The following is an 18,442-nucleotide window of genomic DNA, read 5'->3' on the forward strand; positions in this document are numbered from 1 at the left end:
TTTCATAGAGGCTTCACTAATGTAAACTCTACCTCCAGCTGATAAGGTACTAAACTTTCTCGCTCAATTCATTCCCCTCTTAATTTTAAAAATTTTCCTCAGTTCTACTAAAACATGAGACCTACAACATGCATATTAAGAAGTATGTCGTTTTATTTCTGGTCTTAAATAACATGCTAGTTTACAAAAACAAAGCACCTTAACATTTTGTTGGCTATTTACATGGATACGAAGTGTTAAATTTTATGAAGTAGTGAAAATAATTCCAAAAAGTGATCTGCTATAATTGTGATGTTACTTTGCATTGAGAAAATAGTATAATCAGTTAGAACATTTGACAGACTATTACCTATCTAAAAAATTACCTATCTAATTTACTGTGGTTATCTTCAAAATTTTTGCCCATTGTAAATACTTTATTGTTTATTGATCAAACAGGTACAAGAGGCTACACATATGTGATTCTAGAGAGTTATTATAAAGTGGGACAACTCCTGTAAAATTCACTTTTCATCCTTTTTTATTTTAAATATTATTAATTCTTATTACATTATTTTATTGTAGTAATTGGCTAATACTCATTTTCTACTGAATAGGTGTTTGACGAGCACTGTGCTCTTTTACTCATATATCTGCCTTTGCTTTTATTATTCTTATTATCAGCTTATTGAAAAAGAAACTAAATCTAAAAGAGTCCAGAGTTGGAGCAAAGTACTAATGTTAGAGCTATAATTAAAACCAAGATATATGAACTCCATAATATAGGCTCTTAGTCTCTATACTTCTTCTTTCTACTCTAATGAAAGTAAACAAAAGACATAGGAGAAAATAAAAATAACCACAAATATAACTGACGTATCTATGTGACTGATAATGTGAGAAACTTGTTCTGAGAAACAAGCAGAAGTGCTTACTTAAAAATAGGTCAGAGGGGGCCAGAGCGATAGCACAACATGTAGGGCATTTGCCTTTCACATAGCTGACCTGGGTTCGATCCCTGGAACCCCATAAGTCCCCTGAGCACTGCCAAGAATAATTCCTGAGTGTGAAGCCAGGATTAACCCCTGAGCATCGCCGGATGTGAACAAAAAAAAAACAGTTCAGAGCCTCAAATTATTTGAGATTTGAGACAAAGCCAGGGAAATGTAACACACAAGATATTTCTTCTGTAAGAAAAAAAAATGAAGTGGTGTGCTAATATTGACACAAAAAGTCTCATGAATCACGAATCACGAAATCCCATTAATCATCAATTTCTCGAGCAGGTTCAGTAACCTCTCATTCATTCTTTCCCTGAGATCTTAGAAGTCTCTCTCGACTCGGCCCTCCCAACGATGTCCTCCTCACACTGGAGGCTTTCAGGGTTAGGGGAATGAGATCCAGCTTGTTACTGGATTTTGAATATGAATACACCATGGGAAGTTTGCAAGGCTGTCCCATGTGGGCAGGAAACTCTCAGAAGATTGCCAGCTTCTCCCAGAGGGAGAAGCAGGCTACAAGATACCTGCTTCTGGGAGCTTGCTTTTAAATCTCTGGATGTTGGCCATTGATGGGATTACACACACTTGGGTTCCTCTGCTGGTACCTTCATGCGTGAGGACCATCCAAACGTGTGAAGAGGGGCCTTGAGCATGGCTGTAGCTAGGTTCCAGTGGTCTTCGGCTGCCGGGAGCTCAGCTCTGGGTGGGGAGGGAAGCTGGAGCTCAGCCCCTCTGAGGGACCCCGGGGAAGACAGCCAGGCGTGCGGGCAAGAGACACAAAAAGTCTATCAAAATAAATTCTCTCCACTCTATTAACTTGTACTGGTAAAATAAAATCACTTAAAGATCAAAATAAGACAAAGGGGAAAATACTATTTAAAATCATCAAGTCAAAATATAGGGGCAAAGCCTGCTACCCACTCCCAGGGGAAAGCCGATCATCTGATTGCATCCTGACATCAATGCGTAATGCAATGAAAAGATGCCTATGAAATTAACCAAAATGTTTCAGCTAATAGGCTAAAAGAGGGGAGGGAGTTTGTGGTGAGAGAAATAAATCCCTCAGTCATAAAATTATGTGATGCCAATTAAAATCCACTCCCAGGTTGCAAAACAGCTGCCAAACTGCAGAGTGTTTTTAGAAAATAATTCTAGAGAGGGTTTAGGTGTCACAAGGGCTTTTAACATTCATCCTCAGAATATTTCATCCACAAATATAACTCCATGGAAAAGCAAAGAGAATTTGCCAAGCACAGAATTTCATTTAGCACCCTGGTAGTTCACTTAATTAGAATAAACCCAGACTTCCTTAAGACTCCTTTGTAAGCCTAAACCTCATCACCACAAACTGACTTTTTAATTATGTGGTTCTTAAAAGCCTTTGGGCATGTAATAGGGTAGACTGTAAATATAGCCATTAAACACACACATGCACACGCGCGAGCACACACACACACACACACACACATTTGGGAAGGATTCTAGCAATGGATAGCAGGGCTATTTGCTTCATTCCCTTGCAATATGGATTTAGGGGGGAAATATAATGTTTATAAAACTCAATTTTTATTTGAAAAATAAGAATAAAATAGTTGCTGCTTCACTTTGTTTTTAAGAAGAAAAATGTTTTGAAAGTGCAAAAATATAGCTTTCTTATTATAAATGCAACCAAATAATTCTTAAGCTAGTTTTTGTGAAAAGAATTGTAGGTGAAGTCACTGTACTAAATATTAGTCATTGCACTCTATTAATTGGATGCACGACCTTTAGAAAATCTCATTATAATAATTATACTCAATTTTCCTATATGGATCAACAAAATGTATTCAGGGTCTAAAATTCCTTAATGTTATTAAAAGCTAGCAATGATTAAATTTGCAACCCCTAATATTACTAAAATTAAATTGTTTTATTCTTATAAGGCTTTTTCTTTAGGCTGTACTGTTAAATTCATATTGAGAGACTATATAGACTATAACAACCTACCATTAATTTATTCATAGGGAGAAGTCAAGAATGACTAAACTCTAATCTTATAAAACAGAATAAATTTCTCTCAACAGTAGCTTCCCTTACTTACACATTACTGTTTCTAGAAAAAATGGTGAGTAAGATCTTTAATTAGGGGGTGGAACGATAGCACAGTTGGTAGCACGTTTGCTTTGCATGCAGCTGACCCTGGTTCGATTCCCAGCATCCCATATGGTCCCCTGGGCAACGCCAGAAGTAATTCCTGAGTGCAGAGCCAGGAATAACCCCTGTGCATCACCGGGTGTGAGCCAAAAAAAAAAAAAAAAAAAAAACACTTTAATTAACAATACCAATATAAATTAGTTGAGTACTGTAGCCATAATACAGTGCTTGCACTGCACATGGCCAATCTGCATGCAATGACCGGTGTTTAATTGCACCGCCCCTCCCCCCATCTGCTTACCTGAGACTACTATGAGTGATTCCTGAGCAAAGAGATGGAAGTGAGCCCTGGCCATAATCAGGTATGACCAAAATAAAAACAAAATAAATGATAACATGATAAAATGAAGATAAGAAAAAGAAGGTACCACTTGAATCTTATTGACAACCCTGAAAGATAATAAGTAACTATGAAAGATAATAAGTAACTAAGGGGAAAAATTAATAACACCAAGGGTAGGGAGCTTGCCTTGCATGCAGCCAACTTGAGTTTGATCACTAGTCTCCCATATGGTCTCCTGAGATCCACAAAGAGTGATCCCTGAGCACAGAGTCAGGATAAACCTTGAGGACAACTGGTTGTAGTCAATAATACTACTAGTATTGCTACTACTGGACTGGAGTGATAGCACAGCAAGTAGGAAGCTTGCCTTGCACACGGCTGACCCAGGTTTGATTCTTCCATTCCTCTCGGAGAGCCTGGCAAGTTACTGAGAGTATCCCGCCTGCAGGGCAGAGCCTGGCAAGCTCCCACGGCATATTCTATATGCCAAAAACAGTAACAACAAGTCTCACAATGGAGATGTTACTGGTGCCTGCTTGAGCAAATCGATGAACAACAGGACCACAGTGCTACAGTGCAGTGTTACTGCTGCTGCTGCTGCAACTACTACTACTACTACTACTACTACTACTACTACTACTACTACTACTACTACTACTACTACTACTACTACTACTACTGACGATAATCCATAAAACATAGCTTTAAAGAAAAAGTGGAAATCCTGGGCCCTGGGCAATTATGTAAATATGAAGGCAAAATTATTTATTTTAATATGAAATCTACCAAATTTTAAATATTTCTAACCTATCTGAACTACGCAAGGGAAAGAATATTTAGTTACGATAGAGCCACACAAGAAACCTAATAAAAATTCCACACATAAAGCAGTTTCCAACTTTGTGAAGATAAACTTCAAATAACCATTCAAGGAAAATTCTTTCATTTATTGAAAAATAAAGAATCAGTACTCTGGAAATAAAGCTAAAATTAAGCTGGAAAATTGGTTATCAAAAGATTACAATCATACACTCATATATTGAGACATAAAAAGAAAATTTCTCATTATAACTAATTTTACCTAAAAACTACATTAATAAAAAGTGAACCCCATAGATATCCTACTACTAAAAGTATATACATGGGATTAAATTGAAAAATTCAAAAGGGAGAAAAATCAATTTAAGAAGATTAAAGTAATTAAATCCAAAATCCAAATCCATTGCATTTAAATAAAAGCATCTAAGAACAAAAATCAGCTAGGAGACAAATATATTAGAGTATAATAGTAAATTCAGGATGTGGATTATTAAAAAAAAACGAAAACCACACAAGAAGTTTTTCTGTACAACAAAATGAGAGAAAATCTACAACCCACACATATTTTTATTATTCTATCCATCAAGGATTTAATTAGATTAACTCACTTCCACACAATTGCTCTTTTCCTTAATATTCATTCTTCTCTGTATCTTCAGGACTCCTTCAGGAATAATTTTGTATTTCACTGTAAAACTTACCTTAAATTTTGAAAGATATCCATTGATTCTGAAACTTTTAATACACATGTCTGCAAATTCTTTCTACTTTCCCCTAGTTTTAAAGATTAACCACTTTGTTTGCTTTTAGTCATGTTTAACTATTCATATTTAGGAAAATGGAAGATGAGCAATGAGAACGAATGATGAATTATTATTCCTTATGATCGATTATGTGAAGATTATAGTTTTCAGGGCCAGAGTGATGACAAAGATATTAAAGTACATTCCTTGCATGCAGTTGACCCTGCGTTGATCTCCAATACTTCATACTCTCCTGAACGCTATCTGGAGCAGACCTTAAGTACAGTCAGGAGTGAGCCCTGAACAATGCTGGGGTTTGGCCTAAAAGGGAACAAGAGAGACAGAGAGACAGAAAGAGAGGAGATAGAAAGAGGAAGGAGGGGCTGGAGCGATAGCACAGCGGGTAGGGCGTTTGCCTTGCACGCGGCCGACCCGGGTTCGAATCCCAGCATCCCATATGGTCCCCTGAGCATCGCCAGGGGTGATTCCTGAGTGCATGAGCCAGGAGTGACCCCTGTGCATCGCCGGGTGTGACCCAAAAAACAAAAAACAAAAAAAAAAACAAAAAAAAAAACAAAAAAAGAAAGAGGAAGGAAAGAAGGAAGAAAGAAAGGAAGAAAGGAAGAAAGGAAGAGAGAGGGAGGGAGGAAGGAAGGAAGGAAGGAAGGAAGGAAGGAAGGGAGGGAGGGAGGGAGGGAGGGAGGGAGGAAGGAAGGAAGGAAGGAAGGAAGGGAGGGAGGGAGGGAGGAAAGAAAGAAAAGAAAGAGAGAGAAAGAAAGAAAGAAAGAAAGAAAGAATTAAAAAATTATTGCCCCAAATTTTTTTATGTTGAGATTAGCATTGAAATGAAAAGCATTATGTGTTATAAAGGTATGTCTTATATCGCTACTGCCTTTTCTCTAGAGGATAACCCTATAGCCTAAGATTTTATCAGCAGTCTTTTACTCTTACATCCTCTAGTGCCAGCATACTGTTTGTGATTTGTGTTTGTTCTTTATGAAGTGATTATAATGCATAAAATATAGAAATCCTATGAGATTACTGTGAAAGAGGATCCATTTTTTTCCTGCAGGTATTCATAGTATTCACATCGCTTTTATCATATTTTGAGAATCGAGGTGATTTGTAACTGAACTTCAGTGCAATGAAGGATAATTCCTTGTGTAATTCTTAACATCTGCATTTTGTATTCTAACTCCAGACAAGTGTCTTCATTACACATATTGTTATTTTGAACACCTATGTTCATTTTTCTCACAACCCAAATTGTAAGAGGTAATTCTCACGTTATTATCTCACAAAAATTTGAAATTTCAGGCACCATCAACAGAAAAGTGACATAAACGCTGAAATACAATTGGTTTTCATTCTTTTCTTGGATCTTCTAGGTCTCTTATTCTATCTTCTTTTTCTCTCTATCTCTTTCTCATATAAGTGGGATTATAATCAATATTGCAGACACTAATTCTACCTGATATTATCAAGGGCTAAAGTATTTTAACTAATGTCATATGCACTGCAATCTTTCCTCGGATCCTACTCCTCTCTGGTATTTGGTGGCTGTAAACCAGACTGAGCAGTGCTCAGGGCTTATTCCTGCCTCTGTACTCAGGAATCATTCCAAATAGTACTCAGACTACTACATGCTACCAGGGATCAAATTCATATAAGTATCATGAAAGTACCTAACACATCTATAACACTGGCCACATCAAATAGACAATTTCTTAATCAAATTTTATTTAGTTTTATTACCCTTTTCCTATAACCAAACTCAGCATTTCCATTTTAGCCCTACAACTTATATCTACATTGATAGTATTTCATACCCATATCATTCTACTTTTTTATCCTTAACATACATATTCTTTCAATTAAGACGCTAGAATATTGCTTCTTTACTTCTACAATTTTTGGGATAATCTACTTGATCATTCTTTGCTACTGTCTATTTTATAGTCTTGCTATATTATTTTTCAATTGAGATGTTTTTGATTTTCAAAAATAATTTTACTTAACACATTTTTTACAGAATATCAGGTTTGATTATGTAGGGTAATAGAAAATTGAAATTTTGCAGTGTTTTATGCATTTTTTCACAACTTACATTTAATAATGAAAATATTAAATATTAAAATAAATAGGATCTGAAAAGTTTTATTTATCATGACTTTTGTTACAAAAATATAAAGCTTAGGAATGAACTTGGCACATGTCCAGGGTATTTAGACAATTTACATGTTGAATGACCATGAATACTTAAAATCTGACTAAATCTGCTGAATTTTGTCTTGTTTTGTAGGATCAGAGAATGGTCCAATTTTTATTTGTGCATGTAAATTAACAGAATAGAAGACAGAATTAAATCTCTGATCAAGCAATGATCCATTTCAGTTGGTTGCAGCCAGTTATAGAGATTGAAAATGACATCATCAGACATTGAAATTGATGAAGCTGCTAAGATAACATTCTCCCCTTTGTGTAAACACTGATGGATCCTTTGAGGAATGCCTTGCATTGCAAGTCTGGGACTTTGTTTATAGGTCTGACAAGTGTGACCTTTAAAATAATGCATTTCCTATAAAAAAGAAAAGAAAACTCTTTACAACTACAATATATTGCTACAGAATAACTCTCCTGCAAGTTTTCTGATTACAGTCAAAACAACATACCAAAATGAAACAGTTTACCTGTGATCAAGTTAATGTGGTTGTAAAATGCTAATTATGAGAGAAAACACAATCAAGGTTTGTGGCACCATCTATAAAACTTGCAGAGAATCTAACATTCACTGATGTGTAGCACATATGGGTAAGCAGATGGCCAAAGTATTATTTTTAAAAACAGGACTTTTGCTGACAAAATTGAATTGGTGTGATTGGAAAGCTAAAAGGATGATATTTATGAAAAAGTAAGTTCATACTCAGTAATTGGATTATTTCTGAATGACAGATAAAAAGGAGGTTTTTTAAAGAGAGAATAACTATAAAAATGATGAGAGATTATTTAGACAACATACCCATGTGTACTTTTTATTCTAGCTATCTTTTACTTCTTTGGTTTTTGGACAAGAATATATGGTAGAATTGCACATCAGACTTGTTTCAGGTTGACTCCTAAATCTTTCATTCTGTTTGTTGCCTGCTTCTCTTTTTCTCCAAGTTCTCCGATATTTGGAAAAAAATATAGCAAAACTCTTATGAATCGTGAGCAAATACAAGCTCTATATAATGATTTTAATTCTCCTGTAAAAAGTAGTATATAAATAAGACTATGGACCACTTAAAATAACTTGGCTAAAAGACTCAAATTTTCAGTTTTAAAACAAATATAAACAACTAGCACACACAATGGTAAAGAATATCACAAAGTGTAACAATCACAAAGTGAAAATTTCATGACAATTTCATAGATGTGTTCATCAATTTTACACTGTATTAAGGTTTGAAAAAATGTTGTGTTGAATAACATAAGTACATACATATACCTATTTTATTCAATAACAGATAGATAAAACTTGAAAAAAATCACTCACTGATTTGATACATCTCCTTTGGAGAACTTTCACAAACTGTGCATCCTCCTGGTTGGAAATGTTATGGAAACCAGTAAACTTTGATCCAGATATTAGTAGACTGAAGTTAGGGATTAATCTAGAATCTAGTTTTTTCTTCTAAGGAACCTTCAAGATTAGCTGGTAGCAACTGTTTAGTGAAATTTTATTGCATTAATTAAACAGTTAAATTTTTAATCAATGGATTAGAAACATCATATCTAAAATTAAAATATTTGAAGAAAACCATAACTCTTCTCCATAGCAACCACGTTTTAGAAAGACAGGATACCCACAGCTAATAAAGAGCCCTGTTATAATATAACTACAAAGTATCAGTTTTATTTTCAAGTATCTAAATATGAAGTTCAGAATTCACCTGGCAATATTTCCAACATTTTCAAATATTTTTGATAATTGAGTGTTATTTTTCTTTAAAATATTTGAATAAAGCCAATTCAGTTTTAATGTTGCCATAGGACATATTGATATGTATAAACATACATGTATATCTTATATAGAAAATTCATCTTCAATATAGTATTAGGACAGATACAGACTAATAAAAATGTCTGTAAATTTTTGGCAATAAGTAATTTCTTGAAACTGAAATCATTTTGAGTCCACAGCTCTCAGAAATCTATTTCACTAGTTTTTCTATTTACATTGGGCATCACAGAAGCAAAAATATGACCAGTGTTCTACACTGCTACCATATAATCCACTTCAAGAGAAAACCGTTTTAGGGAATGAATTTCCACATCATGATCTTGGGTTTGCAAAATACTAAGCTCCATTAAGACTGCTGGAAGGCAATTAGTGACTCAGAACTTCAAGTGATATACTGTATTTAATTCTCACAAAATGCGTAAAATACATATTAAATATTATTAACTATTCCAGTTCTGAGTTTAAATAAGTGTTTTCAATAAAATTTGGATATTAATAAAAGACATTTTATGATTATTATTATTTGCAAGATGGTGGTCAGGAGTGGCGGTTTCAGGCCCATTCTGGTACTTGAACTACATACAGTGTGGATGTACAGATGGGTTCCCCAGTTGACACGCCTACTAAAATCAGGACCATGGACAGTGCTCGCCCCTTTGCCCTGATTGAGAGCGCTTCTGTGTTAATCAGAAACCTCTGCTGCTGATGTGTCAGGGCCTCCATTTTCTTGAGGATCACTCTAAGGAGTGTCCCCAGCTCCCGTGCATGAGCTGAAATTGCAGCTAGGCTGCTTTTCGCTTTCTTTCACAGACTTGCTTCTCAACGGGCGTGATAAAGAGTAGGAAGCAGATAACCTGTGCGCTAGTTGGGCTCTTCTGTTTTCCCATCTCTTGCTTGGTTCCTGTCTCTTAATGAAGGGAATTTATCCCTTTCCTTTCATGATTTGAAACTGGTTCATTCTTCTGTGGTCTTTGTCGCCCATACTTTCCCTCATCTGTTTGCCCGTGCCTATAGAATTGTGTTTTTTTTTTTAGGTGATTCTAGAAAACTAAGTAGAAATACTGCTGTATGAATGTAACAGTTCCATTAATATGTATGCCACGAATAAATATAAATGATTAATAATATACTTACGTGTGAGCATGAATACATATGTAACGTATATTCTATTTAAGAATATGAATTTGCATATGCAATCAAGACAAATTCAGTAATTGAGGGCTGGAGCAATAGCACAGTAGTAGGGCATTTGCCTTGCATGTGGCTGACCTGGATTCGATTTTTCTGTCTCTCACGGAGAGCCTAGCAAGCTACGGAGAGTATCCTGCCAGCATGGCAGAGCCTGGCAAGCTATCCATGGCATGTTCTATATGCCAAAACAGTAACAAGAAGTCTCACAATGGAGACATTACCGGTGCCCGCTCGAGCAAATTGATGAGTGACGGGATGACAGTGACAGTGACAGTGATGCAGTCATCAACAAGAAAACAATCCTCTGGACATAGGAACTACTGAAATCAACCCTAAGAAGCAGTGAAAGTAAGTTCTCCTACCCTCTTCTCACCTCTCCTACCCTCTTCTCTCCTCCCTTTTCCCTTTGCTTTCCACCCATCTCAATGGCTCTCCTATCACTGTTATCTGCTCTTCTCCCAGAAGTCTCTAAAATGCCACCATTAATGGGAACAGCAATTGGAAAAATTTGTTTTGCCTTATTTTTTGGGGGGTGTCACACTCGGTGATACTCAGGGGTTACTCTTTGCTACTCTTGGCTGTGTACTCAGGAATTACTCCTCGAATTGCTCAGGGGACCAGATGAGATGTCGATCAAACCTGCGTTGGTGGCAAGAAAGGTGGCATGCTACCCACTGGTCCCTGGAAAGACTTTAATCTCAAAGTCTAATAAGTAAATAAGAGACGTACAAAATAAAAGTAACAGCAATATTTTGTAGGAACTTTTTATATATCTCTCCTTTTTTGTGTGCCTTTAAGTGTTGGGATCTTCATGCATAGTATTCTTAAATCTGTTTCAGTCATGAATTTGAAAATGGAATTTACCTATATACCTATACCTATACCTACACCTTACCATATATGCCTATACCTATACTTTACCATATACCTATATCTTTTTTTTAACTGGCACATCTAGTTCATGATCTTTCCCTAGAGCCTCTTATTTTTTAAAAAACTGAGTTCCTTTGCAAGTCAAAAAACAATTTTCTTAATCAAAAATGGAAGAAATTTTATATTTGAGTTATAAATATCAGAATGGAGACAGGGATAAGAGGAATGCTAATAACATAGATAAATGTGCATATTAAAGTTAGTATTTTTAAGCTAAAATTATTTTAATTATTATATATTAGGACTGGAGCAATAGCACAGTGGGTAGGGCATTTGCCTTCCACGTGGCTGACCCAGGTTCGATTCCTCTGTTCCTCTCAGAGAGCCCGATAAGCTACCGAGAGTATCCTGCTCAAACGGCAGAGCCTGGCAAGCTACTTGTGGTATATGATACTCATGATATACCCAAAACAGAAATAACAAGTCTCACAATGGAGATGTTAGTGGTGCCCACTTGAGCAAATCGATGAACAATGGGACGACACTGCTACAGTGCTATTATATATTAGATTTGCCCTGGTTAATTTTACTTTAGACATTGCTCCTGAGCAATAAGAATTAATTTATTCAGATTTGGTACTCAAACATTGTATCGATTCTGCATATTTCCTACAGATAACCTCAGAGTTCTTGGTATATCATACATTCCTTTACCTTATAATTTGAACCATGTACCGCATTGCTCATATGGTGGGTGCCTTGGAAGATTTACACTCAGTGTGATTTTTGTAGGGGTACTGAGTGTGTAATATGGGGCACACAAATAAACATAGACATGCATTTGTAACCAAATTCAATAAAATTCTTAATATAAACGCTATAAAAATGTTCTTCACTGAAGTCCTTTCTAAACAATTTTCCAAAGACATATCACTATTTTAATGGAAGTGACATTGGTTTACAAAGTATAATGATATCACTTTATATGTGCTGCTATGAATCATTGCTAGAAAAATTAGTTACACTCTAGATGACCCCTCTGGAAATAAATACATTTTTTTGTTTCTCCTAGACTTTTTTCAATGAAATTTTTTAATTTGCCACATTTGATATATATAATTTTTCTTGCTTGATAAGGTATGTCAATAGATATTATTGTTTTTCCCTTATTTTTAAGTCTTCTAGTGGTCCTCATGGTGCTTTCAGGATGACTCAAAGCACAATCTTTAGTAAGTTTATTAGGAAATGTAAAGTTTCCCCAATAAGTAATAATGAGCACTTTTTCTTAGAACCGTTGGCCATTTAAGTTTCCTTTTAAGAATGTCTGTTAAGAGTGGGAGACTAACACCCAAGAACTGTAGAAATAAGTACCAGGAGGTTGACTCCATGGCTTCGAGGCTGGCCTCACGTTCCGGGGAAAGGTCAACTCAGAGAAGCGATCACCAACTACATTGTAGTCGAAGGCCATGTGGGGGAAGGGAGTTGCGGGCTGAATGAGGGCTAGAGACTGAGCACAGCGGCCACTCAACACCTTTATTGCAAACCACAACAGCTAATTAGAGAGAGAAAACAGAAGGGAATGTCTTGCCACAGTGGCAGGGTGGGGTGGGGGGGGAGATGGGATTGGGGAGGGTGGGAGGGACACTGGGTTTACGGGTGGTGGAGAATGGGCACTGGTGAAGGGATGGGTTCCCAAACTTTGTATGAGGGAAGTATAAGCACAAAAGTGTATAAATCTGTAACTGTACCCTCACGGTGATTCTCTAATTAAAAATAAATAAATAAATAAATAAATAAAAAAGAAAAGAAATTACCAAGCATGATTGAGAGCTAGGCTATGTGTCAGGCCAATCTACCACCAAAATACCTATTCCAAGAGAGGAAACTGTCTTCTATGGGATTCTGTATTGTAAAAGCTCCCTCTAGCTCAAAATAATAAGGAAGAGGATGGTCAAGCTAAAAAAAAAAAAAAAAAAATAGAATGTCTGTTAAGCTCTTTCCCCTATTTTATGAAGTTATCTCTTTGCTTCCTGAATTTTGTGAGTCCTTATATGTCTTTCTATTTTTTGCTTATTTTTGTTTATGGGACACACCCAGCAGTGCTGAGGGGTTACTCCTGGCTCTGAGAGTAAGGATCACTCCTGATAGGCTCAGGAGGCTGTATGAGGTACGAGTGTTTGAACTTGGGTTGGGCATGTGCAAGGCAGGTGTTCTATCTTTTATACTAGATCTCAGCCTCATATATCTTGAATATAAGTCATTTTTCACATATAAGTATATATACATACACATTCACATATATAATATGCAAATATTTTCATAGTAGAATGACTTCTTATTTTTATGGTAACTTCTTTCTTCTTCACTCTGTAGAAGTATTTTATTTTGATAAAAACCAAAACAACTATGAAATATCACTTTATACTGTGTGAGATTGGCCTACAGCCAATAAGTGAAGGGGTGATCAGGGAAAGCATTTCTCTACACTGTTGGTAGGATGTAAGTTCTTTAAGACTTTATGGAAAACAGCCTGGAGATGTATCAAAATATTAAAATAGATATACTAGATGATCCAATAATTCCACATTATGTATCTTTGTCAGTAACTAATTAAAACCTAATTTCAAAAGATATATGTATAGTCATGTTTATTTGAGTGCTATTTCCATTAGCCATTATTTAAAAACAGCCCAAATATCAGCAACAGATGAGTGATAAGTAATTGTCTTTATACACAATGGAATACTACACAGCCATGTGATAAAAAGAAGTATGGCCTATTATTATGACATAAACTTTTGGAAATATGAATGTTGTGCTAAATAACTTAAGAGAAAGGTGATTGCAGTCTATTGGCAGAAGTGATTAGTGCAAGACTTTGGTTACTTTTCTTCCATAGGCTGACGCTGTAGCACTGTCGCACTGTCGCTATCTAGTTCAATCCTCAGTGACCTTTATGTTCCCTTAAACACCAAATAGAGTATCTTTAGAACAGAGCCTATAGTATATATTTGAGCACAACTGGATATGTCTCAGAATTGAAAATAAAAGTCTATTGGAAAATATTCATGCGTGGTATACAAAAAGCACAGAGGAGGGACAAAGCCGATGGAAAACAAACAAAACATGGTCTTCTCCTTTAAAACCTATTCCTCTCTTTCCCCCAACATTTTTATATGTTAATTCCTCTCAATAAAATTACAATACCCTACCTACTCCAGCCCACAAGACAACATACTCGAATAAAACAATGTTGTCTCAAAATTAGTAAAAATGCAATGATATATGATTAAGATTAAAACAAAAAATAGTAAATTTCATTAAGATTTCAACTCTGTAAAATTATCTAAGCAGATGTATAAAGAATCAAATGAAATTTGAAAAATGTATTTAGATTACTATGGTTCTTATTGTTCTTAAAATTTTATATAGTAATGGGTACAGGAATCTAGGACAGATCGGAAGGTTCTTGCTTTGCACAGGATTGATTCTGGGTTTGATCCCTAACAATACATACGGTCCTCAAAAGCCCACAAGGAGTTGTTCCTGAACACAGAGTCAAGAGTAAGCCCTGAGCATCAATTTAGGATGTGTCCAAAATAACCCACCCTCTCCAAAGTCTAATTCTCCTGGGGCCAGGAGATAGTACTGTGGATAAGGTGCTTACATAGCATATACCCAACTAGGATTCAATTCCTTGAGCCCTCAATATTTGTCAAGTGTAGCTTTAAAGACACTAGAACACAAATGGCATGTCCCTGTCCCTGTATCTCCTTCTCCCAACTACACTGAGGTGACCAAAATAATCTCTTGCACCACAGGCCCTGAACAACACTGCTACCTCAGACCCTTGCACTGAATCACTCACTCATTGGCTAAGGCTTTAGAGGGGACCCCAGAAATTCTGAGCACCATTTTGAAGCTACAACACACCCCAAATTGAGTGTCCTTATGCTAATCTTTATTTATAGTGTTTTGGAGATTTTCTTTTGTGAGGGAATCACTTTAATCTCAAGGTTAAACAATCCTATCACATCTTACTGCTAAAAAAGGGAAAGTTAGCCCCAAATGGAGTCACTTGTGGTTAGTCCTATGTCAGTAAATCAAGACTTAATTCTAAACTAATTTAATGGCTGTGACAGACACTCCTAGGAATGTAATCTCAATTGATCTGGAATTTCCTAGTGAAGTATTCTGCATAATACACCTCTCACATATGCTAAGTAAACGTGACCATGTACATGTACGAAACAACTTAATTTCATCCTTCTTATGTCCTTTTCCTGTTATGAAAACTTTCTTTTTATCAACTCCTAGAGCTACTTCAAACTTGCTAAGATGAAATACCGCCCAATTCCTGAATAATTTAACATAGCCAATTTGATGTTTAAATTAAAAAAATAATAAAACATCAACCTTACTGAGTTTTATAGGATACTAAAATATTAAGGGTCAAAACTGGATATGCATTAACTTTTATTCTCATGTCATAGAAAATCAAAATTTAAGTAGTTCACGCATTTGTATTTTTTAATCTATCAATTGTATGAAAAATTAATAGTCTATTTCTATGTATATTGATTTAATGAATATTTTAAAAGTCCTTATACTATTTAGGTAACATTTTCAAATATTTATCAACTGTTCCACTTTTATTGTGAATGGCACAGAGACAGATATTCAAAATACTAGTCTATCTCAAGCAAATGTGGCTTTACCGTGCATTATTATCAACTATTAAAAGTCAAAGAGAAAGGCAATTTTTCAATAAAGACTATATGTTATTTAAGTGGCAGCACTATGAAGCAAAACTCTTTGAAATTACAAGATCTGAATTTGGAATCGTAACATATGGCTTTGAATCCACTAGATAAATTGCTTAGTATTTCAGCCTCAGGATCCTAATCCAAACATAGAAATATACTTTTTAGCATTTAATTTGTATATGATTTATTTATGTATTTGTTTATTGTGCCAAGGATTGAACCACATTCCTTATACATGCAATGCCTCTATATTCTGTGGGTTCATTTTTGAATGAATATTTTTTCAACTGTTTATCATGTACAGATATTTTATAGTTCCTTAGATTTGGGGAGAATTTAATAGATCTAAACTTAGTTCTTGGTCTAGTGTCAATCAAATATTGCACATAGTGTTGAACCCTTATTCTATAATTTGTGTGTGGCTTGTTGCCATGTTTATAATAAAGATATGATTATTCAGGAATGGAATGGAGCTATAGCACAGTGGGTAGGGTGTTTGCTTCACATGTGAGTGACCTGGGTTCTATTCCTCTGTCCCTCTCGGAGAGCCCTGCACACTACTGAGAGCATCCTGCCTGCATGGCAGGGCCTGGCAAACTACCCATGGCATATTCAATGTGCCCAAAACAGTAACAATAAGTTTTACAATGAAGACATTACTGGTGCCCCCTCAAGCAAATCGATGAACAACTGGACTACAGTGCTACAGTGCTATGATTATTCACAGGCTTGTATGATAGAGACATACAACTATGTAATATGCAACTCTACATGGGACAATGTCATAGATGGTGTGATGTGGACAATGTTCTTAGGTTTTGGACATGGTGGTAGGGACACATATTGTATTTTTTTCTTTTTGGTTTTTGGGTCACATCAAGAGCAAGGGCGCTACCTGCTTTCCTGCTTCTCTTGCCCCATGAGGGGCACACCATTTTTAAATTATCATTTTAATGATACTGATTGATGCTCATTTCAAGAGTACATAATATTGTGTCATAGTAAGACTGGAGAAACTATCAGACGTAGAATATCCTGAAATATATTACACAGGTAAGCTTTCTGTGGCAACCTGGAGACCTGATTGCTTTAATTTTTAAAAAATTAGTTATGCATTTAAAATGTTAGCATATAGAAATTCATGGAAATGAAATAAATTTCAGTTAATTCTTGGTATATAGATTTGTGTCATCTCAAGTTTCTCCTATTAGTAGAAATTGTAGCTGTGTGTGGCAAATGCAATATAAATGTGTTTTACATATTCTGTGTTTCAGATATAGAAGGGTTTGGGGTGGATTTTTCCACCTAAATTTGATTTATATCCCACTGAGATTTTCCTCTATTTCTCAATGTTTTTCTTCTTCTTTCTTCACCCTCATGGTATCTTCATTACAATAGTTAATTATTTCCTCACATTTTGCATAAAAAGAACAAATTAGTTCTTGCTTTCTTTTTCTGTAACACACTAACACCTGATCTTTCAAAAATATAATGATTTATCAACAGGCTTCCAAATAAATATAATATCTGTCTAGGAATATTTCCTATTTTAATGTCTGTGTTGCATGGTTTGCATATTTGTGTATTTTAAAGTTTCATACAATAATGTTAACACTCAATACATACCCTTTCAATACAGATTCATATGGTCCCCAAACTCTGCCAGGAGTAATTCCTCAGTGCAGAGCCAGGAGTAGCTCCTGTGCATCACAGGGTGTGATGCAAAAAGAAAACAAAACAACCAAACAAAAAAACTATGCTGTGTGTCCCCCCCAAAAAAAAGCAAAACAAAAAAGGATGTCTCTGAACATTTTTGAAAATTATTTTTCTTATTTAAAAGTAGTGAATTCAGTCAATTTACTAACAAGTAGATCTGTCGATATATATTCTTTTGACACACTTGTCATAAAAATGCAAACCTCATTTAAGAAGCTTTTGCAATTCCCTATCTACAGAGGCATACCTTGTGAGCAATCACTCTAACTACAAATCAAATATACCTATAAGAAGTATAAATAATATTTTATAGATGTATTCTATTACCAATATAATTGTGAATGAGATCCTATTTTAATATAAATGCTAGTAAACATCTTCTAATATTATTACTAACGGTGATCTCACATCGGTAAAATATACACCAATTACAGAGAAAACATTTTTAAACACAGGAGCGGTTTTCTAACTAATCCAGTTTTATGGTTCCCGTAAAGTTAAATGGGGAAAGAAAACAAACACATAAATGTCAGAAGAGTAAATTACATTTATGCCATTTTATTTCCACTAAAATAAGATTTGTTTTACTAGAGGAAGAGGTAGGAGCATCTTTTAAAAAATGAACTGAAATATTTCTAAATTTTACATCAAGCTTTCAGAAGTAAACATTTCTCTTTATTCTGTTTGCTCAACAATTATATGTTTGAAGCAATCCTATGTGAAAAACTTCTTTCAAAATAACAGCTTTACATTCATTACTAACATGCATATTTTTTTAGGTAGTATAGATTAACTCTGAAAGTCCTTTCTGGAGATTGTTGTGCATAAATCACTCACAGATATTTTTTCCAGTAATTTAATGAAACAATATAACT

The sequence above is a fragment of the Sorex araneus genome, chromosome 3 (genome assembly GCF_027595985.1).
Source record: "Sorex araneus isolate mSorAra2 chromosome 3, mSorAra2.pri, whole genome shotgun sequence".
NCBI classification, from domain to species: domain Eukaryota; kingdom Metazoa; phylum Chordata; class Mammalia; order Eulipotyphla; family Soricidae; genus Sorex; species Sorex araneus.